The 25,705-nt window shown below is 47.8% G+C and overlaps 17 non-coding genes across 17 annotated transcripts; all 17 read right to left on the bottom strand.

Moving 5' to 3' along the window:
* Nucleotides 1-807: 807 nt before the first annotated feature.
* LOC142690723 (U2 spliceosomal RNA) lies at nucleotides 808-998 on the bottom strand. The gene has a single exon (XR_012859416.1). It is a non-coding gene; the product is annotated as a U2 spliceosomal RNA (small nuclear RNA).
* A 1,288-nt stretch (nucleotides 999-2,286) lies between these two features.
* On the bottom strand, nucleotides 2,287-2,477 carry LOC142690724 (U2 spliceosomal RNA). The gene has a single exon (XR_012859417.1). It is a non-coding gene; the product is annotated as a U2 spliceosomal RNA (small nuclear RNA).
* Nucleotides 2,478-3,777: 1,300 nt separating this feature from the next.
* Nucleotides 3,778-3,968, bottom strand: LOC142690725 (U2 spliceosomal RNA). The gene has a single exon (XR_012859418.1). It is a non-coding gene; the product is annotated as a U2 spliceosomal RNA (small nuclear RNA).
* Nucleotides 3,969-5,261: 1,293 nt separating this feature from the next.
* On the bottom strand, nucleotides 5,262-5,452 carry LOC142690726 (U2 spliceosomal RNA). Its single transcript, XR_012859419.1, has one exon. It is a non-coding gene; the product is annotated as a U2 spliceosomal RNA (small nuclear RNA).
* Nucleotides 5,453-6,744: 1,292 nt separating this feature from the next.
* LOC142690727 (U2 spliceosomal RNA) lies at nucleotides 6,745-6,935 on the bottom strand. The gene has a single exon (XR_012859420.1). It is a non-coding gene; the product is annotated as a U2 spliceosomal RNA (small nuclear RNA).
* A 1,272-nt stretch (nucleotides 6,936-8,207) lies between these two features.
* LOC142690728 (U2 spliceosomal RNA) lies at nucleotides 8,208-8,398 on the bottom strand. The gene has a single exon (XR_012859421.1). It is a non-coding gene; the product is annotated as a U2 spliceosomal RNA (small nuclear RNA).
* Nucleotides 8,399-9,698: 1,300 nt separating this feature from the next.
* Nucleotides 9,699-9,889, bottom strand: LOC142690729 (U2 spliceosomal RNA). Its single transcript, XR_012859422.1, has one exon. It is a non-coding gene; the product is annotated as a U2 spliceosomal RNA (small nuclear RNA).
* A 1,316-nt stretch (nucleotides 9,890-11,205) lies between these two features.
* Nucleotides 11,206-11,396, bottom strand: LOC142690730 (U2 spliceosomal RNA). Its single transcript, XR_012859423.1, has one exon. It is a non-coding gene; the product is annotated as a U2 spliceosomal RNA (small nuclear RNA).
* A 1,284-nt stretch (nucleotides 11,397-12,680) lies between these two features.
* Nucleotides 12,681-12,871, bottom strand: LOC142690734 (U2 spliceosomal RNA). Its single transcript, XR_012859425.1, has one exon. It is a non-coding gene; the product is annotated as a U2 spliceosomal RNA (small nuclear RNA).
* Nucleotides 12,872-14,163: 1,292 nt separating this feature from the next.
* Nucleotides 14,164-14,354, bottom strand: LOC142691017 (U2 spliceosomal RNA). Its single transcript, XR_012859683.1, has one exon. It is a non-coding gene; the product is annotated as a U2 spliceosomal RNA (small nuclear RNA).
* Nucleotides 14,355-15,649: 1,295 nt separating this feature from the next.
* On the bottom strand, nucleotides 15,650-15,840 carry LOC142690735 (U2 spliceosomal RNA). Its single transcript, XR_012859426.1, has one exon. It is a non-coding gene; the product is annotated as a U2 spliceosomal RNA (small nuclear RNA).
* Nucleotides 15,841-17,124: 1,284 nt separating this feature from the next.
* On the bottom strand, nucleotides 17,125-17,315 carry LOC142690736 (U2 spliceosomal RNA). Its single transcript, XR_012859427.1, has one exon. It is a non-coding gene; the product is annotated as a U2 spliceosomal RNA (small nuclear RNA).
* A 1,296-nt stretch (nucleotides 17,316-18,611) lies between these two features.
* Nucleotides 18,612-18,802, bottom strand: LOC142690737 (U2 spliceosomal RNA). Its single transcript, XR_012859428.1, has one exon. It is a non-coding gene; the product is annotated as a U2 spliceosomal RNA (small nuclear RNA).
* Nucleotides 18,803-20,064: 1,262 nt separating this feature from the next.
* LOC142690738 (U2 spliceosomal RNA) lies at nucleotides 20,065-20,255 on the bottom strand. The gene has a single exon (XR_012859429.1). It is a non-coding gene; the product is annotated as a U2 spliceosomal RNA (small nuclear RNA).
* A 1,293-nt stretch (nucleotides 20,256-21,548) lies between these two features.
* On the bottom strand, nucleotides 21,549-21,739 carry LOC142690739 (U2 spliceosomal RNA). Its single transcript, XR_012859430.1, has one exon. It is a non-coding gene; the product is annotated as a U2 spliceosomal RNA (small nuclear RNA).
* A 1,288-nt stretch (nucleotides 21,740-23,027) lies between these two features.
* LOC142690740 (U2 spliceosomal RNA) lies at nucleotides 23,028-23,218 on the bottom strand. The gene has a single exon (XR_012859431.1). It is a non-coding gene; the product is annotated as a U2 spliceosomal RNA (small nuclear RNA).
* A 1,292-nt stretch (nucleotides 23,219-24,510) lies between these two features.
* On the bottom strand, nucleotides 24,511-24,701 carry LOC142690741 (U2 spliceosomal RNA). Its single transcript, XR_012859432.1, has one exon. It is a non-coding gene; the product is annotated as a U2 spliceosomal RNA (small nuclear RNA).
* Between the last annotated feature and the right edge of the window lie 1,004 nt (nucleotides 24,702-25,705).

Consider the following 25,705-nt stretch of genomic DNA (forward strand, 5'->3'; position numbering starts at 1 on the left):
GCAAAGTTCCGTCTGAACTTTATATAAGACGGTGAGGCTCAGTCAGTCACTCAGTGTTGCCTGAGAGGGCAACACTGCAACAGCCGGCCGCCAGGCTGTCTTTTTTTTGCACAGCTAGTTGCCTCCAGGAGGCCACAAGAGGGAGACAAGGGACTGCAAAATGGAAAATAGGCATCCACCAACTTTACAGACAACTTCTCCTTGCTCCTACAACCTCCATCCTTGCACAGTTTGTTATTCTTCTAGGTAACATAGTAACAAATCCAAATTGCTGCTCTCTTTGTAGGCAAGCAAGGCTTTGTTGCAACTGCAATTCTTACTTCTTCTTGAAATGTAGGGACGACAGTACATTCCATCACATCCATCTAGTGTACACAGGTAGGTCCATTGTGGCGGGCAGGCGAGCGGGCGGGCTGCTTTATTGGCTGTTTGCTGTTCCCCTACTCCACTCCACTATTTGACTGTTGTGCTGCATCAATCAATCAATCAATCAATCAATCAATCAATCAGTGGCTGGCTCAGGTGCAGCTCTTTAACTTACCTAAAAGGGAGGGCGGAGAGAAGACAAGGAAGGTGAATGAGGTGTTCCAATGTGAAATGCCGGAAACACAGAAACACAGACGACACACAACAAGAGGTGGCAATCTATTCATTAATTGCATTTAATCAATGAGCTCATTATCACTCATGCATTGTCCAACAGGTGTTGAAATAATGGGATTAAAAGGGGAGATCCCTTCAGAAAGACAGAAACAATAGCAAAGACAAAAAACACTTTTGGAATCTGCTTTTAGTCAACACATAAGGAAAGGGTGCACCGGTCCTGGAAATACTGCAATACCAGGTCAATGCGTGGAGTGGACAGAGCAAGCTCTATTTCCATCTCCCTGTTCTAAAAATCCATTTAATATATGGTCCCCAGATAGGGGACGTATCAGATATTAAACTGATAAGAACAGATACTACACTTGATCTTAGCCAAAAGGCCGAGAAGCGATAACCCGAACGGGCCGCGCGTTGCCCGAGCCTGCCCGATACTGCTGTTCAGCCCTTGCAGCGATTCAGCCTACTTCTAGGCAATTCCATGGGGCCCTGCAGGCTCACACACTCACAGCTACACGGGAGGTGAATAAAGGCCGGAGAGGAAGCCAGACAGGATTTGCTTCTTTTGCTTGCACCACAATGCAGTGCTGAAAGAGGAGGAATCTACATAAAAACGCCTTCCTGGCAACGCCCAAATGCCCTGCTGCCATGCAGATAAACACTGGCAGCGGCAGCAAGTGCATGCCCACAGCCACCCCTTGTTCCTTCACACCTTGTATCAGCTGTAATCCAGTCCAGTCCAGTGCTGCCTGCTGAGCAGCACTGACCAACACTGCCTGGGCCCAGGCTTTTATCTCTGAGGCCCCATTATGATGTCAGAAAGCTGGCTCTGGAATCCTGAGGGCTCCACTATGACACGTGCAAAGTTCCGTCTGAACTTTATATAAGACGGTGAGGCTCAGTCAGTCACTCAGTGTTGCCTGAGAGGGCAACACTGCAACAGCCGGCCGCCAGGCTGTCTTTTTTTTGCACAGCTAGTTGCCTCCAGGAGGCCACAAGAGGGAGACAAGGGACTGCAAAATGGAAAATAGGCATCCACCAACTTTACAGACAACTTCTCCTTGCTCCTACAACCTCCATCCTTGCACAGTTTGTTATTCTTCTAGGTAACATAGTAACAAATCCAAATTGCTGCTCTCTTTGTAGGCAAGCAAGGCTTTGTTGCAACTGCAATTCTTACTTCTTCTTGAAATGTAGGGACGACAGTACATTCCATCACATCCATCTAGTGTACACAGGTAGGTCCATTGTGGCGGGCAGGCGAGCGGGCGGGCTGCTTTATTGGCTGTTTGCTGTTCCCCTACTCCACTCCACTATTTGACTGTTGTGCTGCATCAATCAATCAATCAATCAATCAATCAATCAATCAATCAATCAATCAATCAGTGGCTGGCTCAGGTGCAGCTCTTTAACTTACCTAAAAGGGAGGGCGGAGAGAAGACAAGGAAGGTGAATGAGGTGTTCCAATGTGAAATGCCGGAAACACAGAAACACAGACGACACACAACAAGAGGTGGCAATCTATTCATTAATTGCATTTAATCAATGAGCTCATTATCACTCATGCATTGTCCAACAGGTGTTGAAATAATGGGATTAAAAGGGGAGATCCCTTCAGAAAGACAGAAACAATAGCAAAGACAAAAAACACTTTTGGAATCTGCTTTTAGTCAACACATAAGGAAAGGGTGCACCGGTCCTGGAAATACTGCAATACCAGGTCAATGCGTGGAGTGGACAGAGCAAGCTCTATTTCCATCTCCCTGTTCTAAAAATCCATTTAATATATGGTCCCCAGATAGGGGACGTATCAGATATTAAACTGATAAGAACAGATACTACACTTGATCTTAGCCAAAAGGCCGAGAAGCGATAACCCGAACGGGCCGCGCGTTGCCCGAGCCTGCCCGATACTGCTGTTCAGCCCTTGCAGCGATTCAGCCTACTTCTAGGCAATTCCATGGGGCCCTGCAGGCTCACACACTCACAGCTACACGGGAGGTGAATAAAGGCCGGAGAGGAAGCCAGACAGGATTTGCTTCTTTTGCTTGCACCACAATGCAGTGCTGAAAGAGGAGGAATCTACATAAAAACGCCTTCCTGGCAACGCCCAAATGCCCTGCTGCCATGCAGATAAACACTGGCAGCGGCAGCAAGTGCATGCCCACAGCCACCCCTTGTTCCTTCACACCTTGTATCAGCTGTAATCCAGTCCAGTCCAGTGCTGCCTGCTGAGCAGCACTGACCAACACTGCCTGGGCCCAGGCTTTTATCTCTGAGGCCCCATTATGATGTCAGAAAGCTGGCTCTGGAATCCTGAGGGCTCCACTATGACACGTGCAAAGTTCCGTCTGAACTTTATATAAGACGGTGAGGCTCAGTCAGTCACTCAGTGTTGCCTGAGAGGGCAACACTGCAACAGCCGGCCGCCAGGCTGTCTTTTTTTTGCACAGCTAGTTGCCTCCAGGAGGCCACAAGAGGGAGACAAGGGACTGCAAAATGGAAAATAGGCATCCACCAACTTTACAGACAACTTCTCCTTGCTCCTACAACCTCCATCCTTGCACAGTTTGTTATTCTTCTAGGTAACATAGTAACAAATCCAAATTGCTGCTCTCTTTGTAGGCAAGCAAGGCTTTGTTGCAACTGCAATTCTTACTTCTTCTTGAAATGTAGGGACGACAGTACATTCCATCACATCCATCTAGTGTACACAGGTAGGTCCATTGTGGCGGGCAGGCGAGCGGGCGGGCTGCTTTATTGGCTGTTTGCTGTTCCCCTACTCCACTCCACTATTTGACTGTTGTGCTGCATCAATCAATCAATCAATCAATCAATCAATCAATCAATCAATCAATCAATCAATCAATCAATCAGTGGCTGGCTCAGGTGCAGCTCTTTAACTTACCTAAAAGGGAGGGCGGAGAGAAGACAAGGAAGGTGAATGAGGTGTTCCAATGTGAAATGCCGGAAACACAGAAACACAGACGACACACAACAAGAGGTGGCAATCTATTCATTAATTGCATTTAATCAATGAGCTCATTATCACTCATGCATTGTCCAACAGGTGTTGAAATAATGGGATTAAAAGGGGAGATCCCTTCAGAAAGACAGAAACAATAGCAAAGACAAAAAACACTTTTGGAATCTGCTTTTAGTCAACACATAAGGAAAGGGTGCACCGGTCCTGGAAATACTGCAATACCAGGTCAATGCGTGGAGTGGACAGAGCAAGCTCTATTTCCATCTCCCTGTTCTAAAAATCCATTTAATATATGGTCCCCAGATAGGGGACGTATCAGATATTAAACTGATAAGAACAGATACTACACTTGATCTTAGCCAAAAGGCCGAGAAGCGATAACCCGAACGGGCCGCGCGTTGCCCGAGCCTGCCCGATACTGCTGTTCAGCCCTTGCAGCGATTCAGCCTACTTCTAGGCAATTCCATGGGGCCCTGCAGGCTCACACACTCACAGCTACACGGGAGGTGAATAAAGGCCAGAGAGGAAGCCAGACAGGATTTGCTTCTTTTGCTTGCACCACAATGCAGTGCTGAAAGAGGAGGAATCTACATAAAAACGCCTTCCTGGCAACGCCCAAATGCCCTGCTGCCATGCAGATAAACACTGGCAGCGGCAGCAAGTGCATGCCCACAGCCACCCCTTGTTCCTTCACACCTTGTATCAGCTGTAATCCAGTCCAGTCCAGTGCTGCCTGCTGAGCAGCACTGACCAACACTGCCTGGGCCCAGGCTTTTATCTCTGAGGCCCCATTATGATGTCAGAAAGCTGGCTCTGGAATCCTGAGGGCTCCACTATGACACGTGCAAAGTTCCGTCTGAACTTTATATAAGACGGTGAGGCTCAGTCAGTCACTCAGTGTTGCCTGAGAGGGCAACACTGCAACAGCCGGCCGCCAGGCTGTCTTTTTTTTTGCACAGCTAGTTGCCTCCAGGAGGCCACAAGAGGGAGACAAGGGACTGCAAAATGGAAAATAGGCATCCACCAACTTTACAGACAACTTCTCCTTGCTCCTACAACCTCCATCCTTGCACAGTTTGTTATTCTTCTAGGTAACATAGTAACAAATCCAAATTGCTGCTCTCTTTGTAGGCAAGCAAGGCTTTGTTGCAACTGCAATTCTTACTTCTTCTTGAAATGTAGGGACGACAGTACATTCCATCACATCCATCTAGTGTACACAGGTAGGTCCATTGTGGCGGGCAGGCGAGCGGGCGGGCTGCTTTATTGGCTGTTTGCTGTTCCCCTACTCCACTCCACTATTTGACTGTTGTGCTGCATCAATCAATCAATCAATCAATCAATCAATCAATCAATCAATCAATCAATCAATCAGTGGCTGGCTCAGGTGCAGCTCTTTAACTTACCTAAAAGGGAGGGCGGAGAGAAGACAAGGAAGGTGAATGAGGTGTTCCAATGTGAAATGCCGGAAACACAGAAACACAGACGACACACAACAAGAGGTGGCAATCTATTCATTAATTGCATTTAATCAATGAGCTCATTATCACTCATGCATTGTCCAACAGGTGTTGAAATAATGGGATTAAAAGGGGAGATCCCTTCAGAAAGACAGAAACAATAGCAAAGACAAAAAACACTTTTGGAATCTGCTTTTAGTCAACACATAAGGAAAGGGTGCACCGGTCCTGGAAATACTGCAATACCAGGTCAATGCGTGGAGTGGACAGAGCAAGCTCTATTTCCATCTCCCTGTTCTAAAAATCCATTTAATATATGGTCCCCAGATAGGGGACGTATCAGATATTAAACTGATAAGAACAGATACTACACTTGATCTTAGCCAAAAGGCCGAGAAGCGATAACCCGAACGGGCCGCGCGTTGCCCGAGCCTGCCCGATACTGCTGTTCAGCCCTTGCAGCGATTCAGCCTACTTCTAGGCAATTCCATGGGGCCCTGCAGGCTCACACACTCACAGCTACACGGGAGGTGAATAAAGGCCGGAGAGGAAGCCAGACAGGATTTGCTTCTTTTGCTTGCACCACAAAGCAGTGCTGAAAGAGGAGGAATCTACATAAAAACGCCTTCCTGGCAACGCCCAAATGCCCTGCTGCCATGCAGATAAACACTGGCAGCGGCAGCAAGTGCATGCCCACAGCCACCCCTTGTTCCTTCACACCTTGTATCAGCTGTAATCCAGTCCAGTCCAGTGCTGCCTGCTGAGCAGCACTGACCAACACTGCCTGGGCCCAGGCTTTTATCTCTGAGGCCCCATTATGATGTCAGAAAGCTGGCTCTGGAATCCTGAGGGCTCCACTATGACACGTGCAAAGTTCCGTCTGAACTTTATATAAGACGGTGAGGCTCAGTCAGTCACTCAGTGTTGCCTGAGAGGGCAACACTGCAACAGCCGGCCGCCAGGCTGTCTTTTTTTTGCACAGCTAGTTGCCTCCAGGAGGCCACAAGAGGGAGACAAGGGACTGCAAAATGGAAAATAGGCATCCACCAACTTTACAGACAACTTCTCCTTGCTCCTACAACCTCCATCCTTGCACAGTTTGTTATTCTTCTAGGTAACATAGTAACAAATCCAAATTGCTGCTCTCTTTGTAGGCAAGCAAGGCTTTGTTGCAACTGCAATTCTTACTTCTTCTTGAAATGTAGGGACGACAGTACATTCCATCACATCCATCTAGTGTACACAGGTAGGTCCATTGTGGCGGGCAGGCGAGCGGGCGGGCTGCTTTATTGGCTGTTTGCTGTTCCCCTACTCCACTCCACTATTTGACTGTTGTGCTGCATCAATCAATCAATCAATCAATCAATCAATCAATCAATCAATCAATCAATCAATCAGTGGCTGGCTCAGGTGCAGCTCTTTAACTTACCTAAAAGGGAGGGCGGAGAGAAGACAAGGAAGGTGAATGAGGTGTTCCAATGTGAAATGCCGGAAACACAGAAACACAGACGACACACAACAAGAGGTGGCAATCTATTCATTAATTGCATTTAATCAATGAGCTCATTATCACTCATGCATTGTCCAACAGGTGTTGAAATAATGGGATTAAAAGGGGAGATCCCTTCAGAAAGACAGAAACAATAGCAAAGACAAAAAACACTTTTGGAATCTGCTTTTAGTCAACACATAAGGAAAGGGTGCACCGGTCCTGGAAATACTGCAATACCAGGTCAATGCGTGGAGTGGACAGAGCAAGCTCTATTTCCATCTCCCTGTTCTAAAAATCCATTTAATATATGGTCCCCAGATAGGGGACGTATCAGATATTAAACTGATAAGAACAGATACTACACTTGATCTTAGCCAAAAGGCCGAGAAGCGATAACCCGAACGGGCCGCGCGTTGCCCGAGCCTGCCCGATACTGCTGTTCAGCCCTTGCAGCGATTCAGCCTACTTCTAGGCAATTCCATGGGGCCCTGCAGGCTCACACACTCACAGCTACACGGGAGGTGAATAAAGGCCGGAGAGGAAGCCAGACAGGATTTGCTTCTTTTGCTTGCACCACAATGCAGTGCTGAAAGAGGAGGAATCTACATAAAAACGCCTTCCTGGCAACGCCCAAATGCCCTGCTGCCATGCAGATAAACACTGGCAGCGGCAGCAAGTGCATGCCCACAGCCACCCCTTGTTCCTTCACACCTTGTATCAGCTGTAATCCAGTCCAGTCCAGTGCTGCCTGCTGAGCAGCACTGACCAACACTGCCTGGGCCCAGGCTTTTATCTCTGAGGCCCCATTATGATGTCAGAAAGCTGGCTCTGGAATCCTGAGGGCTCCACTATGACACGTGCAAAGTTCCGTCTGAACTTTATATAAGACGGTGAGGCTCAGTCAGTCACTCAGTGTTGCCTGAGAGGGCAACACTGCAACAGCCGGCCGCCAGGCTGTCTTTTTTTTGCACAGCTAGTTGCCTCCAGGAGGCCACAAGAGGGAGACAAGGGACTGCAAAATGGAAAATAGGCATCCACCAACTTTACAGACAACTTCTCCTTGCTCCTACAACCTCCATCCTTGCACAGTTTGTTATTCTTCTAGGTAACATAGTAACAAATCCAAATTGCTGCTCTCTTTGTAGGCAAGCAAGGCTTTGTTGCAACTGCAATTCTTACTTCTTCTTGAAATGTAGGGACGACAGTACATTCCATCACATCCATCTAGTGTACACAGGTAGGTCCATTGTGGCGGGCAGGCGAGCGGGCGGGCTGCTTTATTGGCTGTTTGCTGTTCCCCTACTCCACTCCACTATTTGACTGTTGTGCTGCATCAATCAATCAATCAATCAATCAATCAATCAATCAGTGGCTGGCTCAGGTGCAGCTCTTTAACTTACCTAAAAGGGAGGGCGGAGAGAAGACAAGGAAGGTGAATGAGGTGTTCCAATGTGAAATGCCGGAAACACAGAAACACAGACGACACACAACAAGAGGTGGCAATCTATTCATTAATTGCATTTAATCAATGAGCTCATTATCACTCATGCATTGTCCAACAGGTGTTGAAATAATGGGATTAAAAGGGGAGATCCCTTCAGAAAGACAGAAACAATAGCAAAGACAAAAAACACTTTTGGAATCTGCTATTAGTCAACACATAAGGAAAGGGTGCACCGGTCCTGGAAATACTGCAATACCAGGTCAATGCGTGGAGTGGACAGAGCAAGCTCTATTTCCATCTCCCTGTTCTAAAAATCCATTTAATATATGGTCCCCAGATAGGGGACGTATCAGATATTAAACTGATAAGAACAGATACTACACTTGATCTTAGCCAAAAGGCCGAGAAGCGATAACCCGAACGGGCCGCGCGTTGCCCGAGCCTGCCCGATACTGCTGTTCAGCCCTTGCAGCGATTCAGCCTACTTCTAGGCAATTCCATGGGGCCCTGCAGGCTCACACACTCACAGCTACACGGGAGGTGAATAAAGGCCGGAGAGGAAGCCAGACAGGATTTGCTTCTTTTGCTTGCACCACAATGCAGTGCTGAAAGAGGAGGAATCTACATAAAAACGCCTTCCTGGCAACGCCCAAATGCCCTGCTGCCATGCAGATAAACACTGGCAGCGGCAGCAAGTGCATGCCCACAGCCACCCCTTGTTCCTTCACACCTTGTATCAGCTGTAATCCAGTCCAGTCCAGTGCTGCCTGCTGAGCAGCACTGACCAACACTGCCTGGGCCCAGGCTTTTATCTCTGAGGCCCCATTATGATGTCAGAAAGCTGGCTCTGGAATCCTGAGGGCTCCACTATGACACGTGCAAAGTTCCGTCTGAACTTTATATAAGACGGTGAGGCTCAGTCAGTCACTCAGTGTTGCCTGAGAGGGCAACACTGCAACAGCCGGCCGCCAGGCTGTCTTTTTTTTGCACAGCTAGTTGCCTCCAGGAGGCCACAAGAGGGAGACAAGGGACTGCAAAATGGAAAATAGGCATCCACCAACTTTACAGACAACTTCTCCTTGCTCCTACAACCTCCATCCTTGCACAGTTTGTTATTCTTCTAGGTAACATAGTAACAAATCCAAATTGCTGCTCTCTTTGTAGGCAAGCAAGGCTTTGTTGCAACTGCAATTCTTACTTCTTCTTGAAATGTAGGGACGACAGTACATTCCATCACATCCATCTAGTGTACACAGGTAGGTCCATTGTGGCGGGCAGGCGAGCGGGCGGGCTGCTTTATTGGCTGTTTGCTGTTCCCCTACTCCACTCCACTATTTGACTGTTGTGCTGCATCAATCAATCAATCAATCAATCAATCAATCAATCAATCAATCAATCAATCAATCAATCAATCAGTGGCTGGCTCAGGTGCAGCTCTTTAACTTACCTAAAAGGGAGGGCGGAGAGAAGACAAGGAAGGTGAATGAGGTGTTCCAATGTGAAATGCCGGAAACACAGAAACACAGACGACACACAACAAGAGGTGGCAATCTATTCATTAATTGCATTTAATCAATGAGCTCATTATCACTCATGCATTGTCCAACAGGTGTTGAAATAATGGGATTAAAAGGGGAGATCCCTTCAGAAAGACAGAAACAATAGCAAAGACAAAAAACACTTTTGGAATCTGCTTTTAGTCAACACATAAGGAAAGGGTGCACCGGTCCTGGAAATACTGCAATACCAGGTCAATGCGTGGAGTGGACAGAGCAAGCTCTATTTCCATCTCCCTGTTCTAAAAATCCATTTAATATATGGTCCCCAGATAGGGGACGTATCAGATATTAAACTGATAAGAACAGATACTACACTTGATCTTAGCCAAAAGGCCGAGAAGCGATAACCCGAACGGGCCGCGCGTTGCCCGAGCCTGCCCGATACTGCTGTTCAGCCCTTGCAGCGATTCAGCCTACTTCTAGGCAATTCCATGGGGCCCTGCAGGCTCACACACTCACAGCTACACGGGAGGTGAATAAAGGCCGGAGAGGAAGCCAGACAGGATTTGCTTCTTTTGCTTGCACCACAATGCAGTGCTGAAAGAGGAGGAATCTACATAAAAACGCCTTCCTGGCAACGCCCAAATGCCCTGCTGCCATGCAGATAAACACTGGCAGCGGCAGCAAGTGCATGCCCACAGCCACCCCTTGTTCCTTCACACCTTGTATCAGCTGTAATCCAGTCCAGTCCAGTGCTGCCTGCTGAGCAGCACTGACCAACACTGCCTGGGCCCAGGCTTTTATCTCTGAGGCCCCATTATGATGTCAGAAAGCTGGCTCTGGAATCCTGAGGGCTCCACTATGACACGTGCAAAGTTCCGTCTGAACTTTATATAAGACGGTGAGGCTCAGTCAGTCACTCAGTGTTGCCTGAGAGGGCAACACTGCAACAGCCGGCCGCCAGGCTGTCTTTTTTTTGCACAGCTAGTTGCCTCCAGGAGGCCACAAGAGGGAGACAAGGGACTGCAAAATGGAAAATAGGCATCCACCAACTTTACAGACAACTTCTCCTTGCTCCTACAACCTCCATCCTTGCACAGTTTGTTATTCTTCTAGGTAACATAGTAACAAATCCAAATTGCTGCTCTCTTTGTAGGCAAGCAAGGCTTTGTTGCAACTGCAATTCTTACTTCTTCTTGAAATGTAGGGACGACAGTACATTCCATCACATCCATCTAGTGTACACAGGTAGGTCCATTGTGGCGGGCAGGCGAGCGGGCGGGCTGCTTTATTGGCTGTTTGCTGTTCCCCTACTCCACTCCACTATTTGACTGTTGTGCTGCATCAATCAATCAATCAATCAATCAATCAATCAATCAATCAATCAATCAATCAATCAATCAATCAATCAATCAATCAATCAGTGGCTGGCTCAGGTGCAGCTCTTTAACTTACCTAAAAGGGAGGGCGGAGAGAAGACAAGGAAGGTGAATGAGGTGTTCCAATGTGAAATGCCGGAAACACAGAAACACAGACGACACACAACAAGAGGTGGCAATCTATTCATTAATTGCATTTAATCAATGAGCTCATTATCACTCATGCATTGTCCAACAGGTGTTGAAATAATGGGATTAAAAGGGGAGATCCCTTCAGAAAGACAGAAACAATAGCAAAGACAAAAAACACTTTTGGAATCTGCTTTTAGTCAACACATAAGGAAAGGGTGCACCGGTCCTGGAAATACTGCAATACCAGGTCAATGCGTGGAGTGGACAGAGCAAGCTCTATTTCCATCTCCCTGTTCTAAAAATCCATTTAATATATGGTCCCCAGATAGGGGACGTATCAGATATTAAACTGATAAGAACAGATACTACACTTGATCTTAGCCAAAAGGCCGAGAAGCGATAACCCGAACGGGCCGCGCGTTGCCCGAGCCTGCCCGATACTGCTGTTCAGCCCTTGCAGCGATTCAGCCTACTTCTAGGCAATTCCATGGGGCCCTGCAGGCTCACACACTCACAGCTACACGGGAGGTGAATAAAGGCCGGAGAGGAAGCCAGACAGGATTTGCTTCTTTTGCTTGCACCACAATGCAGTGCTGAAAGAGGAGGAATCTACATAAAAACGCCTTCCTGGCAACGCCCAAATGCCCTGCTGCCATGCAGATAAACACTGGCAGCGGCAGCAAGTGCATGCCCACAGCCACCCCTTGTTCCTTCACACCTTGTATCAGCTGTAATCCAGTCCAGTCCAGTGCTGCCTGCTGAGCAGCACTGACCAACACTGCCTGGGCCCAGGCTTTTATCTCTGAGGCCCCATTATGATGTCAGAAAGCTGGCTCTGGAATCCTGAGGGCTCCACTATGACACGTGCAAAGTTCCGTCTGAACTTTATATAAGACGGTGAGGCTCAGTCAGTCACTCAGTGTTGCCTGAGAGGGAAACACTGCAACAGCCGGCCGCCAGGCTGTCTTTTTTTTGCACAGCTAGTTGCCTCCAGGAGGCCACAAGAGGGAGACAAGGGACTGCAAAATGGAAAATAGGCATCCACCAACTTTACAGACAACTTCTCCTTGCTCCTACAACCTCCATCCTTGCACAGTTTGTTATTCTTCTAGGTAACATAGTAACAAATCCAAATTGCTGCTCTCTTTGTAGGCAAGCAAGGCTTTGTTGCAACTGCAATTCTTACTTCTTCTTGAAATGTAGGGACGACAGTACATTCCATCACATCCATCTAGTGTACACAGGTAGGTCCATTGTGGCGGGCAGGCGAGCGGGCGGGCTGCTTTATTGGCTGTTTGCTGTTCCCCTACTCCACTCCACTATTTGACTGTTGTGCTGCATCAATCAATCAATCAATCAATCAATCAATCAATCAATCAATCAATCAGTGGCTGGCTCAGGTGCAGCTCTTTAACTTACCTAAAAGGGAGGGCGGAGAGAAGACAAGGAAGGTGAATGAGGTGTTCCAATGTGAAATGCCGGAAACACAGAAACACAGACGACACACAACAAGAGGTGGCAATCTATTCATTAATTGCATTTAATCAATGAGCTCATTATCACTCATGCATTGTCCAACAGGTGTTGAAATAATGGGATTAAAAGGGGAGATCCCTTCAGAAAGACAGAAACAATAGCAAAGACAAAAAACACTTTTGGAATCTGCTTTTAGTCAACACATAAGGAAAGGGTGCACCGGTCCTGGAAATACTGCAATACCAGGTCAATGCGTGGAGTGGACAGAGCAAGCTCTATTTCCATCTCCCTGTTCTAAAAATCCATTTAATATATGGTCCCCAGATAGGGGACGTATCAGATATTAAACTGATAAGAACAGATACTACACTTGATCTTAGCCAAAAGGCCGAGAAGCGATAACCCGAACGGGCCGCGCGTTGCCCGAGCCTGCCCGATACTGCTGTTCAGCCCTTGCAGCGATTCAGCCTACTTCTAGGCAATTCCATGGGGCCCTGCAGGCTCACACACTCACAGCTACACGGGAGGTGAATAAAGGCCGGAGAGGAAGCCAGACAGGATTTGCTTCTTTTGCTTGCACCACAATGCAGTGCTGAAAGAGGAGGAATCTACATAAAAACGCCTTCCTGGCAACGCCCAAATGCCCTGCTGCCATGCAGATAAACACTGGCAGCGGCAGCAAGTGCATGCCCACAGCCACCCCTTGTTCCTTCACACCTTGTATCAGCTGTAATCCAGTCCAGTCCAGTGCTGCCTGCTGAGCAGCACTGACCAACACTGCCTGGGCCCAGGCTTTTATCTCTGAGGCCCCATTATGATGTCAGAAAGCTGGCTCTGGAATCCTGAGGGCTCCACTATGACACGTGCAAAGTTCCGTCTGAACTTTATATAAGACGGTGAGGCTCAGTCAGTCACTCAGTGTTGCCTGAGAGGGCAACACTGCAACAGCCGGCCGCCAGGCTGTCTTTTTTTTGCACAGCTAGTTGCCTCCAGGAGGCCACAAGAGGGAGACAAGGGACTGCAAAATGGAAAATAGGCATCCACCAACTTTACAGACAACTTCTCCTTGCTCCTACAACCTCCATCCTTGCACAGTTTGTTATTCTTCTAGGTAACATAGTAACAAATCCAAATTGCTGCTCTCTTTGTAGGCAAGCAAGGCTTTGTTGCAACTGCAATTCTTACTTCTTCTTGAAATGTAGGGACGACAGTACATTCCATCACATCCATCTAGTGTACACAGGTAGGTCCATTGTGGCGGGCAGGCGAGCGGGCGGGCTGCTTTATTGGCTGTTTGCTGTTCCCCTACTCCACTCCACTATTTGACTGTTGTGCTGCATCAATCAATCAATCAATCAATCAATCAATCAATCAATCAATCAATCAATCAATCAGTGGCTGGCTCAGGTGCAGCTCTTTAACTTACCTAAAAGGGAGGGCGGAGAGAAGACAAGGAAGGTGAATGAGGTGTTCCAATGTGAAATGCCGGAAACACAGAAACACAGACGACACACAACAAGAGGTGGCAATCTATTCATTAATTGCATTTAATCAATGAGCTCATTATCACTCATGCATTGTCCAACAGGTGTTGAAATAATGGGATTAAAAGGGGAGATCCCTTCAGAAAGACAGAAACAATAGCAAAGACAAAAAACACTTTTGGAATCTGCTTTTAGTCAACACATAAGGAAAGGGTGCACCGGTCCTGGAAATACTGCAATACCAGGTCAATGCGTGGAGTGGACAGAGCAAGCTCTATTTCCATCTCCCTGTTCTAAAAATCCATTTAATATATGGTCCCCAGATAGGGGACGTATCAGATATTAAACTGAGAAGAACAGATACTACACTTGATCTTAGCCAAAAGGCCGAGAAGCGATAACCCGAACGGGCCGCGCGTTGCCCGAGCCTGCCCGATACTGCTGTTCAGCCCTTGCAGCGATTCAGCCTACTTCTAGGCAATTCCATGGGGCCCTGCAGGCTCACACACTCACAGCTACACGGGAGGTGAATAAAGGCCGGAGAGGAAGCCAGACAGGATTTGCTTCTTTTGCTTGCACCACAATGCAGTGCTGAAAGAGGAGGAATCTACATAAAAACGCCTTCCTGGCAACGCCCAAATGCCCTGCTGCCATGCAGATAAACACTGGCAGCGGCAGCAAGTGCATGCCCACAGCCACCCCTTGTTCCTTCACACCTTGTATCAGCTGTAATCCAGTCCAGTCCAGTGCTGCCTGCTGAGCAGCACTGACCAACACTGCCTGGGCCCAGGCTTTTATCTCTGAGGCCCCATTATGATGTCAGAAAGCTGGCTCTGGAATCCTGAGGGCTCCACTATGACACGTGCAAAGTTCCGTCTGAACTTTATATAAGACGGTGAGGCTCAGTCAGTCACTCAGTGTTGCCTGAGAGGGCAACACTGCAACAGCCGGCCGCCAGGCTGTCTTTTTTTTGCACAGCTAGTTGCCTCCAGGAGGCCACAAGAGGGAGACAAGGGACTGCAAAATGGAAAATAGGCATCCACCAACTTTACAGACAACTTCTCCTTGCTCCTACAACCTCCATCCTTGCACAGTTTGTTATTCTTCTAGGTAACATAGTAACAAATCCAAATTGCTGCTCTCTTTGTAGGCAAGCAAGGCTTTGTTGCAACTGCAATTCTTACTTCTTCTTGAAATGTAGGGACGACAGTACATTCCATCACATCCATCTAGTGTACACAGGTAGGTCCATTGTGGCGGGCAGGCGAGCGGGCGGGCTGCTTTATTGGCTGTTTGCTGTTCCCCTACTCCACTCCACTATTTGACTGTTGTGCTGATCAATCAATCAATCAATCAATCAATCAATCAATCAATCAATCAATCAATCAATCAATCAGTGGCTGGCTCAGGTGCAGCTCTTTAACTTACCTAAAAGGGAGGGCGGAGAGAAGACAAGGAAGGTGAATGAGGTGTTCCAATGTGAAATGCCGGAAACACAGAAACACAGACGACACACAACAAGAGGTGGCAATCTATTCATTAATTGCATTTAATCAATGAGCTCATTATCACTCATGCATTGTCCAACAGGTGTTGAAATAATGGGATTAAAAGGGGAGATCCCTTCAGAAAGACAGAAACAATAGCAAAGACAAAAAACACTTTTGGAATCTGCTTTTAGTCAACACATAAGGAAAGGGTGCACCGGTCCTGGAAATACTGCAATACCAGGTCAATGCGTGGAGTGGACAGAGCAAGCTCTATTTCCATCTCCCTGTTCTAAAAATCCATTTAATATATGGTCCCCAGATAGGGGACGTATCAGATATTAAACTGATAAGAACAGATACTACACTTGATCTTAGCCAAAAGGCCGAGAAGCGATAACCCGAACGGGCCGCGCGTTGCCCGAGCCTGCCCGATACTGCTGTTCAGCCCTTGCAGCGATTCAGCCTACTTCTAGGCAATTCCATGGGGCCCTGCAGGCTCACACACTCACAGCTACACGGGAGGTGAATAAAGGCCGGAGAGGAAGCCAGACAGGATTTGCTTCTTTTGCTTGCACCACAATGCAGTGCTGAAAGAGGAGGAATCTACATAAAAACGCCTTCCTGGCAACGCCCAAATGCCCTGCTGCCATGCAGATAAACACTGGCAGCGGCAGCAAGTGCATGCCCACAGCCACCCCTTGTTCCTTCACACCTTGTATCAGCTGTAATCCAGTCCAGTCCAGTGCTGCCTGCTGAGCAGCACTGACCAACACTGCCTGGGCCCAGGCTTTTATCTCTGAGGCCCCATTATGATGTCAGAAAGCTGGCTCTGGAATCCTGAGGGCTCCACTATGACACGTGCAAAGTTCCGTCTGAACTTTATATAAGACGGTGAGGCTCAGTCAGTCACTCAGTGTTGCCTGAGAGGGCAACACTGCAACAGCCGGCCGCCAGGCTGTCTTTTTTTTGCACAGCTAGTTGCCTCCAGGAGGCCACAAGAGGGAGACAAGGGACTGCAAAATGGAAAATAGGCATCCACCAACTTTACAGACAACTTCTCCTTGCTCCTACAACCTCCATCCTTGCACAGTTTGTTATTCTTCTAGGTAACATAGTAACAAATCCAAATTGCTGCTCTCTTTGTAGGCAAGCAAGGCTTTGTTGCAACTGCAATTCTTACTTCTTCTTGAAATGTAGGGACGACAGTACATTCCATCACATCCATCTAGTGTACACAGGTAGGTCCATTGTGGCGGGCAGGCGAGCGGGCGGGCTGCTTTATTGGCTGTTTGCTGTTCCCCTACTCCACTCCACTATTTGACTGTTGTGCTGCATCAATCAATCAATCAATCAATCAATCAATCAATCAATCAATCAATCAGTGGCTGGCTCAGGTGCAGCTCTTTAACTTACCTAAAAGGGAGGGCGGAGAGAAGACAAGGAAGGTGAATGAGGTGTTCCAATGTGAAATGCCGGAAACACAGAAACACAGACGACACACAACAAGAGGTGGCAATCTATTCATTAATTGCATTTAATCAATGAGCTCATTATCACTCATGCATTGTCCAACAGGTGTTGAAATAATGGGATTAAAAGGGGAGATCCCTTCAGAAAGACAGAAACAATAGCAAAGACAAAAAACACTTTTGGAATCTGCTTTTAGTCAACACATAAGGAAAGGGTGCACCGGTCCTGGAAATACTGCAATACCAGGTCAATGCGTGGAGTGGACAGAGCAAGCTCTATTTCCATCTCCCTGTTCTAAAAATCCATTTAATATATGGTCCCCAGATAGGGGACGTATCAGATATTAAACTGATAAGAACAGATACTACACTTGATCTTAGCCAAAAGGCCGAGAAGCGATAACCCGAACGGGCCGCGCGTTGCCCGAGCCTGCCCGATACTGCTGTTCAGCCCTTGCAGCGATTCAGCCTACTTCTAGGCAATTCCATGGGGCCCTGCAGGCTCACACACTCACAGCTACACGGGAGGTGAATAAAGGCCGGAGAGGAAGCCAGACAGGATTTGCTTCTTTTGCTTGCACCACAATGCAGTGCTGAAAGAGGAGGAATCTACATAAAAACGCCTTCCTGGCAACGCCCAAATGCCCTGCTGCCATGCAGATAAACACTGGCAGCGGCAGCAAGTGCATGCCCACAGCCACCCCTTGTTCCTTCACACCTTGTATCAGCTGTAATCCAGTCCAGTCCAGTGCTGCCTGCTGAGCAGCACTGACCAACACTGCCTGGGCCCAGGCTTTTATCTCTGAGGCCCCATTATGATGTCAGAAAGCTGGCTCTGGAATCCTGAGGGCTCCACTATGACACGTGCAAAGTTCCGTCTGAACTTTATATAAGACGGTGAGGCTCAGTCAGTCACTCAGTGTTGCCTGAGAGGGCAACACTGCAACAGCCGGCCGCCAGGCTGTCTTTTTTTTGCACAGCTAGTTGCCTCCAGGAGGCCACAAGAGGGAGACAAGGGACTGCAAAATGGAAAATAGGCATCCACCAACTTTACAGACAACTTCTCCTTGCTCCTACAACCTCCATCCTTGCACAGTTTGTTATTCTTCTAGGTAACATAGTAACAAATCCAAATTGCTGCTCTCTTTGTAGGCAAGCAAGGCTTTGTTGCAACTGCAATTCTTACTTCTTCTTGAAATGTAGGGACGACAGTACATTCCATCACATCCATCTAGTGATCTAGTGTACACAGGTAGGTCCATTGTGGCGGGCAGGCGAGCGGGCGGGCTGCTTTATTGGCTGTTTGCTGTTCCCCTACTCCACTCCACTATTTGACTGTTGTGCTGCATCAATCAATCAATCAATCAATCAATCAATCAATCAATCAATCAATCAATCAGTGGCTGGCTCAGGTGCAGCTCTTTAACTTACCTAAAAGGGAGGGCGGAGAGAAGACAAGGAAGGTGAATGAGGTGTTCCAATGTGAAATGCCGGAAACACAGAAACACAGACGACACACAACAAGAGGTGGCAATCTATTCATTAATTGCATTTAATCAATGAGCTCATTATCACTCATGCATTGTCCAACAGGTGTTGAAATAATGGGATTAAAAGGGGAGATCCCTTCAGAAAGACAGAAACAATAGCAAAGACAAAAAACACTTTTGGAATCTGCTTTTAGTCAACACATAAGGAAAGGGTGCACCGGTCCTGGAAATACTGCAATACCAGGTCAATGCGTGGAGTGGACAGAGCAAGCTCTATTTCCATCTCCCTGTTCTAAAAATCCATTTAATATATGGTCCCCAGATAGGGGACGTATCAGATATTAAACTGATAAGAACAGATACTACACTTGATCTTAGCCAAAAGGCCGAGAAGCGATAACCCGAACGGGCCGCGCGTTGCCCGAGCCTGCCCGATACTGCTGTTCAGCCCTTGCAGCGATTCAGCCTACTTCTAGGCAATTCCATGGGGCCCTGCAGGCTCACACACTCACAGCTACACGGGAGGTGAATAAAGGCCGGAGAGGAAGCCAGACAGGATTTGCTTCTTTTGCTTGCACCACAATGCAGTGCTGAAAGAGGAGGAATCTACATAAAAACGCCTTCCTGGCAACGCCCAAATGCCCTGCTGCCATGCAGATAAACACTGGCAGCGGCAGCAAGTGCATGCCCACAGCCACCCCTTGTTCCTTCACACCTTGTATCAGCTGTAATCCAGTCCAGTCCAGTGCTGCCTGCTGAGCAGCACTGACCAACACTGCCTGGGCCCAGGCTTTTATCTCTGAGGCCCCATTATGATGTCAGAAAGCTGGCTCTGGAATCCTGAGGGCTCCACTATGACACGTGCAAAGTTCCGTCTGAACTTTATATAAGACGGTGAGGCTCAGTCAGTCACTCAGTGTTGCCTGAGAGGGCAACACTGCAACAGCCGGCCGCCAGGCTGTCTTTTTTTTGCACAGCTAGTTGCCTCCAGGAGGCCACAAGAGGGAGACAAGGGACTGCAAAATGGAAAATAGGCATCCACCAACTTTACAGACAACTTCTCCTTGCTCCTACAACCTCCATCCTTGCACAGTTTGTTATTCTTCTAGGTAACATAGTAACAAATCCAAATTGCTGCTCTCTTTGTAGGCAAGCAAGGCTTTGTTGCAACTGCAATTCTTACTTCTTCTTGAAATGTAGGGACGACAGTACATTCCATCACATCCATCTAGTGTACACAGGTAGGTCCATTGTGGCGGGCAGGCGAGCGGGCGGGCTGCTTTATTGGCTGTTTGCTGTTCCCCTACTCCACTCCACTATTTGACTGTTGTGCTGCATCAATCAATCAATCAATCAATCAATCAATCAATCAATCAATCAATCAATCAGTGGCTGGCTCAGGTGCAGCTCTTTAACTTACCTAAAAGGGAGGGCGGAGAGAAGACAAGGAAGGTGAATGAGGTGTTCCAATGTGAAATGCCGGAAACACAGAAACACAGACGACACACAACAAGAGGTGGCAATCTATTCATTAATTGCATTTAATCAATGAGCTCATTATCACTCATGCATTGTCCAACAGGTGATCCCTTCAGAAAGACAGAAACAATAGCAAAGACAAAAAACACTTTTGGAATCTGCTTTTAGTCAACACATAAGGAAAGGGTGCACCGGTCCTGGAAATACTGCAATACCAGGTCAATGCGTGGAGTGGACAGAGCAAGCTCTATTTCCATCTCCCTGTTCTAAAAATCCATTTAATATATGGTCCCCAGATAGGGGACGTATCAGATATTAAACTGATAAGAACAGATACTACACTTGATCTTAGCCAAAAGGCCGAGAAGCGATAACCCGAACGGGCCGCGCGTTGCCCGAGCCTGCCCGATACTGCTGTTCAGCCCTTGCAGCGATTCAGCCTACTTCTAGGCAATTCCATGGGGCCCTGCAGGCTCACACACTCACAGCTACACGGGAGGTGAATAAAGGCCGGAGAGGAAGCCAGACAGGATTTGCTTCTTTTGCTTGCACCACAATGCAGTGCTGGAAGAGGAGGAATCTACATAAAAACGCCTTCCTGGCAACGCCCAAATGCCCTGCTGCCATGCAGATAAACACTGGCAGCGGCAGCAAGTGCATGCCCACAGCCACCCCTTGTTCCTTCACACCTTGTATCAGCTGTAATCCAGTCCAGTCCAGTGCTGCCTGCTGAGCAGCACTGACCAACACTGCCTGGGCCCAGGCTTTTATCTCTGAGGCCCCATTATGATGTCAGAAAGCTGGCTCTGGAATCCTGAGGGCTCCACTATGACACGTGCAAAGTTCCGTCTGAACTTTATATAAGACGGTGAGGCTCAGTCAGTCACTCAGTGTTGCCTGAGAGGGCAACACTGCAACAGCCGGCCGCCAGGCTGTCTTTTTTTTTGCACAGCTAGTTGCCTCCAGGAGGCCACAAGAGGGAGACAAGGGACTGCAAAATGGAAAATAGGCATCCACCAACTTTACAGACAACTTCTCCTTGCTCCTACAACCTCCATCCTTGCACAGTTTGTTATTCTTCTAGGTAACATAGTAACAAATCCAAATTGCTGCTCTCTTTGTAGGCAAGCAAGGCTTTGTTGCAACTGCAATTCTTACGTCTTCTTGAAATGTAGGGACGACAGTACATTCCATCACATCCATCTAGTGTACACAGGTAGGTCCATTGTGGCGGGCAGGCGAGCGGGCGGGCTGCTTCATTGGCTGTTTGCTGTTCCCCTACTCCACTCCACTATTTGACTGTTGTGCTGCATCAATCAATCAATCAATCAATCAATCAATCAATCAATCAATCAATCAATCAATCAGTGGCTGGCTCAGGTGCAGCTCTTTAACTTACCTAAAAGGGAGGGCGGAGAGAAGACAAGGAAGGTGAATGAGGTGTTCCAATGTGAAATGCCGGAAACACAGAAACACAGACGACACACAACAAGAGGTGGCAATCTATTCATTAATTGCATTTAATCAATGAGCTCATTATCACTCATGCATTGTCCAACAGGTGTTGAAATAATGGGATTAAAAGGGGAGATCCCTTCAGAAAGACAGAAACAATAGCAAAGACAAAAAACACTTTTGGAATCTGCTTTTAGTCAACACATAAGGAAAGGGTGCACCGGTCCTGGAAATACTGCAATACCAGGTCAATGCGTGGAGTGGACAGAGCAAGCTCTATTTCCATCTCCCTGTTCTAAAAATCCATTTAATATATGGTCCCCAGATAGGGGACGTATCAGATATTAAACTGATAAGAACAGATACTACACTTGATCTTAGCCAAAAGGCCGAGAAGCGATAACCCGAACGGGCCGCGCGTTGCCCGAGCCTGCCCGATACTGCTGTTCAGCCCTTGCAGCGATTCAGCCTACTTCTAGGCAATTCCATGGGGCCCTGCAGGCTCACACACTCACAGCTACACGGGAGGTGAATAAAGGCCGGAGAGGAAGCCAGACAGGATTTGCTTCTTTTGCTTGCACCACAATGCAGTGCTGAAAGAGGAGGAATCTACATAAAAACGCCTTCCTGGCAACGCCCAAATGCCCTGCTGCCATGCAGATAAACACTGGCAGCGGCAGCAAGTGCATGCCCACAGCCACCCCTTGTTCCTTCACACCTTGTATCAGCTGTAATCCAGTCCAGTCCAGTGCTGCCTGCTGAGCAGCACTGACCAACACTGCCTGGGCCCAGGCTTTTATCTCTGAGGCCCCATTATGATGTCAGAAAGCTGGCTCTGGAATCCTGAGGGCTCCACTATGACACGTGCAAAGTTCCGTCTGAACTTTATATAAGACGGTGAGGCTCAGTCAGTCACTCAGTGTTGCCTGAGAGGGCAACACTGCAACAGCCGGCCGCCAGGCTGTCTTTTTTTTGCACAGCTAGTTGCCTCCAGGAGGCCACAAGAGGGAGACAAGGGACTGCAAAATGGAAAATAGGCATCCACCAACTTTACAGACAACTTCTCCTTGCTCCTACAACCTCCATCCTTGCACAGTTTGTTATTCTTCTAGGTAACATAGTAACAAATCCAAATTGCTGCTCTCTTTGTAGGCAAGCAAGGCTTTGTTGCAACTGCAATTCTTACTTCTTCTTGAAATGTAGGGACGACAGTACATTCCATCACATCCATCTAGTGTACACAGGTAGGTCCATTGTGGCGGGCAGGCGAGCGGGCGGGCTGCTTTATTGGCTGTTTGCTGTTCCCCTACTCCACTCCACTATTTGACTGTTGTGCTGCATCAATCAATCAATCAATCAATCAATCAATCAATCAATCAATCAATCAATCAGTGGCTGGCTCAGGTGCAGCTCTTTAACTTACCTAAAAGGGAGGGCGGAGAGAAGACAAGGAAGGTGAATGAGGTGTTCCAATGTGAAATGCCGGAAACACAGAAACACAGACGACACACAACAAGAGGTGGCAATCTATTCATTAATTGCATTTAATCAATGAGCTCATTATCACTCATGCATTGTCCAACAGGTGTTGAAATAATGGGATTAAAAGGGGAGATCCCTTCAGAAAGACAGAAACAATAGCAAAGACAAAAAACACTTTTGGAATCTGCTTTTAGTCAACACATAAGGAAAGGGTGCACCGGTCCTGGAAATACTGCAATACCAGGTCAATGCGTGGAGTGGACAGAGCAAGCTCTATTTCCATCTCCCTGTTCTAAAAATCCATTTAATATATGGTCCCCAGATAGGGGACGTATCAGATATTAAACTGATAAGAACAGATACTACACTTGATCTTAGCCAAAAGGCCGAGAAGCGATAACCCGAACGGGCCGCGCGTTGCCCGAGCCTGCCCGATACTGCTGTTCAGCCCTTGCAGCGATTCAGCCTACTTCTAGGCAATTCCATGGGGCCCTGCAGGCTCACACACTCACAGCTACACGGGAGGTGAATAAAGGCCGGAGAGGAAGCCAGACAGGATTTGCTTCTTTTGCTTGCACCACAATGCAGTGCTGAAAGAGGAGGAATCTACATAAAAACGCCTTCCTGGCAACGCCCAAATGCCCTGCTGCCATGCAGATAAACACTGGCAGCGGCAGCAAGTGCATGCCCACAGCCACCCCTTGTTCCTTCACACCTTGTATCAGCTGTAATCCAGTCCAGTCCAGTGCTGCCTGCTGAGCAGCACTGACCAACACTGCCTGGGCCCAGGCTTTTATCTCTGAGGCCCCATTATGATGTCAGAAAGCTGGCTCTGGAATCCTGAGGGCTCCACTATGACACGTGCAAAGTTCCGTCTGAACTTTATATAAGACGGTGAGGCTCAGTCAGTCACTCAGTGTTGCCTGAGAGGGCAACACTGCAACAGCCGGCCGCCAGGCTGTCTTTTTTTTGCACAGCTAGTTGCCTCCAGGAGGCCACAAGAGGGAGACAAGGGACTGCAAAATGGAAAATAGGCATCCACCAACTTTACAGACAACTTCTCCTTGCTCCTACAACCTCCATCCTTGCACAGTTTGTTATTCTTCTAGGTAACATAGTAACAAATCCAAATTGCTGCTCTCTTTGTAGGCAAGCAAGGCTTTGTTGCAACTGCAATTCTTACTTCTTCTTGAAATGTAGGGACGACAGTACATTCCATCACATCCATCTAGTGTACACAGGTAGGTCCATTGTGGCGGGCAGGCGAGCGGGCGGGCTGCTTTATTGGCTGTTTGCTGTTCCCCTACTCCACTCCACTATTTGACTGTTGTGCTGCATCAATCAATCAATCAATCAATCAATCAATCAATCAATCAATCAATCAATCAATCAGTGGCTGGCTCAGGTGCAGCTCTTTAACTTACCTAAAAGGGAGGGCGGAGAGAAGACAAGGAAGGTGAATGAGGTGTTCCAATGTGAAATGCCGGAAACACAGAAACACAGACGACACACAACAAGAGGTGGCAATCTATTCATTAATTGCATTTAATCAATGAGCTCATTATCACTCATGCATTGTCCAACAGGTGTTGAAATAATGGGATTAAAAGGGGAGATCCCTTCAGAAAGACAGAAACAATAGCAAAGACAAAAAACACTTTTGGAATCTGCTTTTAGTCAACACATAAGGAAAGGGTGCACCGGTCCTGGAAATACTGCAATACCAGGTCAATGCGTGGAGTGGACAGAGCAAGCTCTATTTCCATCTCCCTGTTCTAAAAATCCATTTAATATATGGTCCCCAGATAGGGGACGTATCAGATATTAAACTGATAAGAACAGATACTACACTTGATCTTAGCCAAAAGGCCGAGAAGCGATAACCCGAACGGGCCGCGCGTTGCCCGAGCCTGCCCGATACTGCTGTTCAGCCCTTGCAGCGATTCAGCCTACTTCTAGGCAATTCCATGGGGCCCTGCAGGCTCACACACTCACAGCTACACGGGAGGTGAATAAAGGCCGGAGAGGAAGCCAGACAGGATTTGCTTCTTTTGCTTGCACCACAATGCAGTGCTGAAAGAGGAGGAATCTACATAAAAACGCCTTCCTGGCAACGCCCAAATGCCCTGCTGCCATGCAGATAAACACTGGCAGCGGCAGCAAGTGCATGCCCACAGCCACCCCTTGTTCCTTCACACCTTGTATCAGCTGTAATCCAGTCCAGTCCAGTGCTGCCTGCTGAGCAGCACTGACCAACACTGCCTGGGCCCAGGCTTTTATCTCTGAGGCCCCATTATGATGTCAGAAAGCTGGCTCTGGAATCCTGAGGGCTCCACTATGACACGTGCAAAGTTCCGTCTGAACTTTATATAAGACGGTGAGGCTCAGTCAGTCACTCAGTGTTGCCTGAGAGGGCAACACTGCAACAGCCGGCCGCCAGGCTGTCTTTTTTTTGCACAGCTAGTTGCCTCCAGGAGGCCACAAGAGGGAGACAAGGGACTGCAAAATGGAAAATAGGCATCCACCAACTTTACAGACAACTTCTCCTTGCTCCTACAACCTCCATCCTTGCACAGTTTGTTATTCTTCTAGGTAACATAGTAACAAATCCAAATTGCTGCTCTCTTTGTAGGCAAGCAAGGCTTTGTTGCAACTGCAATTCTTACTTCTTCTTGAAATGTAGGGACGACAGTACATTCCATCACATCCATCTAGTGTACACAGGTAGGTCCATTGTGGCGGGCAGGCGAGCGGGCGGGCTGCTTTATTGGCTGTTTGCTGTTCCCCTACTCCACTCCACTATTTGACTGTTGTGCTGCATCAATCAATCAATCAATCAATCAATCAATCAATCAATCAATCAGTGGCTGGCTCAGGTGCAGCTC

Source organism: Rhinoderma darwinii, assembly GCF_050947455.1.
Source record: "Rhinoderma darwinii isolate aRhiDar2 chromosome 5 unlocalized genomic scaffold, aRhiDar2.hap1 SUPER_5_unloc_35, whole genome shotgun sequence".
Classification (NCBI taxonomy): domain Eukaryota; kingdom Metazoa; phylum Chordata; class Amphibia; order Anura; family Rhinodermatidae; genus Rhinoderma; species Rhinoderma darwinii.